Source organism: Taudactylus pleione, unplaced genomic scaffold (assembly GCF_031769625.1).
Source record: "Taudactylus pleione unplaced genomic scaffold, aTauple2 ptg000967l, whole genome shotgun sequence".
Taxonomy (NCBI): domain Eukaryota; kingdom Metazoa; phylum Chordata; class Amphibia; order Anura; family Myobatrachidae; genus Taudactylus; species Taudactylus pleione.
The window spans coordinates 11,897,501-11,900,000 of NW_028285368.1; the positions used below are offsets into that span (position 1 = coordinate 11,897,501).

Sequence of the window (2,500 nt, forward strand, 5' to 3'; positions counted from 1 at the left end):
TACAGCACCTGGGATTCCTAGGTAGTCTCCCATCCAAGTACTGACGAGGCCCAACACTGCATAGCTACCAAGATAAGACGAGATTGGGCATGTCCAGTGTGGATTGGCTGTAGGTGCTCAAAAGTATTAACTTTAGACCTCTATTACTTCTTAACTCAAGGAAATTCATTGATAAGTTGAAAAAATTAAATGTAAAATGTAATAGAAAAGAATGTTATGGCAGTATAAAATTACCTACAGCACCTGGTATTCCCAGGTGGTCTCCCATCCAAGTACTAACCAGGCCCAACACTGCATAGCTTCCAAGATCAGACAAGATTGGGCATGTCCAGTGTGGTTTGGCTGTAGGTGCTCAAAAACATTAACTTTAGACCTCTATTACTTCTTAACTCAAGTAAATTCAATGATAAGTTGAAAAATTAAATGTAAAATGTAATAGAAAAGAATGTTAAGGCAGTATAAAATTACCTACAGCTCCTGGTATTCCCAGGTGGTCTCCCATCCAAGTACTAACCAGGCCCAACACTGCATAGCTTCCAAAATCAGACAAGATTGGGCATGTCCACTGTGGTTTGGCTGTAGGTGCTCAAAAACATTAACTTTAGACCTCTATTACTTTTTAACTCAAGTAAATTCATTGATAAGTTGAAAAAATTAAATGTAAAATGTAATAGAAAAGAATGTTATGGCAGTATAAAATTATCTACAGCATCTGGCATTCCCAGGTGGTCTCCCATCCAAGTAAAGTACTAACCAGGCCCAACACTGCATAGCTTCCAAGATCAGACGAGATTGGGCATGTCCAGTGTGGTTTGGCTGTAGGTGCTCAAAAACATTAACTTTAGACCTCTATTACTTCTTAACTCAAGTAAATTCATTGATAAGTTGAAAAAATTAAATTTAAAATGTAATAGAAAAGAATGTTATGGCAGTATAAAATTACCTACAGCACCTGGTAATTTCAGGTGGTCTCCCATCCAAGTACTAACCAGGCCCAACACTGCCTAGCTTCCAAGTTCATACGAGATTGGGCATGTCCAGTGTGGTTGGCTGTAGGTGCTCAAAAACATTAAATTAAGACCTCTTTTACTTCTTAACTCAAGTAAATTCAATGATAAGTTGAAAAATGAAATGTAAAATGTAATAGAAAAGAATGTTATGGCAGTATAAAATTACCTACAGCACCTAGTATTCCCAGGTGGTCTCCCATCCAAGTACTAACAAGCCCAACACTGCATAGCTTCCAAGATCAGACGAGATTGGGCATGTCCAGTGTGGTTTGGCTGTAGGTGTTCAAAACCATTAACTTTAGACCTCTTTTACTTCTTAACTCAAGTAAATTCATTGTTAAGTTGAAAAAATTAAATGTAAAATGTAATAGAAAAGAATGTTCTGGCAGTATAAAATTACCTACAGCTCCTGGTATTCCCAGGTGGTCTCCCATCCAAATACTTACCAGGCCCAACACTGCATAGCTTCCAAGATCAGACGAGATTGGGCATGTCCAGTGTGGTTTGACTGTAGGTGCTCAAAAACATTAACTTTAGACCTGTATTACTTCTTAACTCAAGTAAATTAATTGATAAGTTGAAAAAATTAAATGTAAAATGTAATAGAAAAGAATGTTATGGGAGTATAAAATTACCTACTGCATCTGGTTTTCCCAGGTGTTCTCCCATCCAAGTACTGACGAGGCCCAACACTGCATAGCTACCAAGATAAGACGAGATTGGGCAAGTCCAGTGTGGATTGGGTGTAGGTGCTCAAAAGTATTAACTTTAGACCTCTATTACTTCTTAACTCAAGGAAATTCATTGATAAGTTGAAAAAATTAAATGTAAAATGTAATAGAAAAGAATGTTATGGCAGTATAAAATTACCTACAGCACCTGGTATTCCCAGGTGGTCTCCCATCCAAGTACTAACCAGGCCCAACACTGCATAGCTTCCAAGATCAGACGAGATTGGGCATGTCCAGTGTGGTTTGGCTGTAGGTGCTCAAAAACATTAACTTTAGACCTCTTTTACTTCTTAACTCAAGTAAATTCAATGATAAGTTGAAAAATTAAATGTAAAATGTAATAGAAAAGAATGTTAAGGCAGTATAAAATTACCTACAGCTCCTGGTATTCCCAGGTGGTCTCCCATCCAAGTACTAACCAGGCCGAACACTGCATAGCTTCCAAGATCAGACAAGATTGGGCATGTCCACTGTGGTTTGGCTGTAGGTGCTCAAAAACATTAACTTTAGACCTCTATTACTTCTTAACTCAAGTAAATTCATTGATAAGTTGAAAAAATTAAATGTAAAATGTAATAGAAAAGAATGTTATGGCAGTATAAAATTACCCACAGCACCTGGTATTCCCAGGTGGTCTCCCATCCAAGTACTAACCTGGCCCAACACTGCATAGCTTCCAAGATCAGACGAGATTGGGCATGTCCAGTGTGGTTTGGCTGTAGGTGCTCTAAAACATTAACTTTAGACCTCTTTTACTTC

At 37.9% G+C, this 2,500-nt stretch overlaps 1 non-coding gene and 8 pseudogenes across 1 annotated transcript; all 9 read right to left on the reverse strand.

Moving 5' to 3' along the window:
- Window positions 1–231: 231 nt before the first annotated feature.
- LOC148467723 (5S ribosomal RNA) lies at window positions 232–350 on the reverse strand (annotated as a pseudogene).
- A 115-nt stretch (window positions 351–465) lies between these two features.
- Window positions 466–584, reverse strand: LOC148467724 (5S ribosomal RNA; annotated as a pseudogene).
- A 116-nt stretch (window positions 585–700) lies between these two features.
- On the reverse strand, window positions 701–824 carry LOC148467725 (5S ribosomal RNA; annotated as a pseudogene).
- A 116-nt stretch (window positions 825–940) lies between these two features.
- On the reverse strand, window positions 941–1,058 carry LOC148467726 (5S ribosomal RNA; annotated as a pseudogene).
- Window positions 1,059–1,173: 115 nt separating this feature from the next.
- Window positions 1,174–1,291, reverse strand: LOC148467727 (5S ribosomal RNA; annotated as a pseudogene).
- Window positions 1,292–1,407: 116 nt separating this feature from the next.
- On the reverse strand, window positions 1,408–1,526 carry LOC148467728 (5S ribosomal RNA; annotated as a pseudogene).
- A 351-nt stretch (window positions 1,527–1,877) lies between these two features.
- Window positions 1,878–1,996, reverse strand: LOC148467729 (5S ribosomal RNA). Its single transcript, XR_015873205.1, has one exon. It is a non-coding gene; the product is annotated as a 5S ribosomal RNA (ribosomal RNA).
- A 115-nt stretch (window positions 1,997–2,111) lies between these two features.
- Window positions 2,112–2,230, reverse strand: LOC148467730 (5S ribosomal RNA; annotated as a pseudogene).
- Window positions 2,231–2,346: 116 nt separating this feature from the next.
- LOC148467731 (5S ribosomal RNA) lies at window positions 2,347–2,465 on the reverse strand (annotated as a pseudogene).
- Window positions 2,466–2,500: the final 35 nt, after the last annotated feature.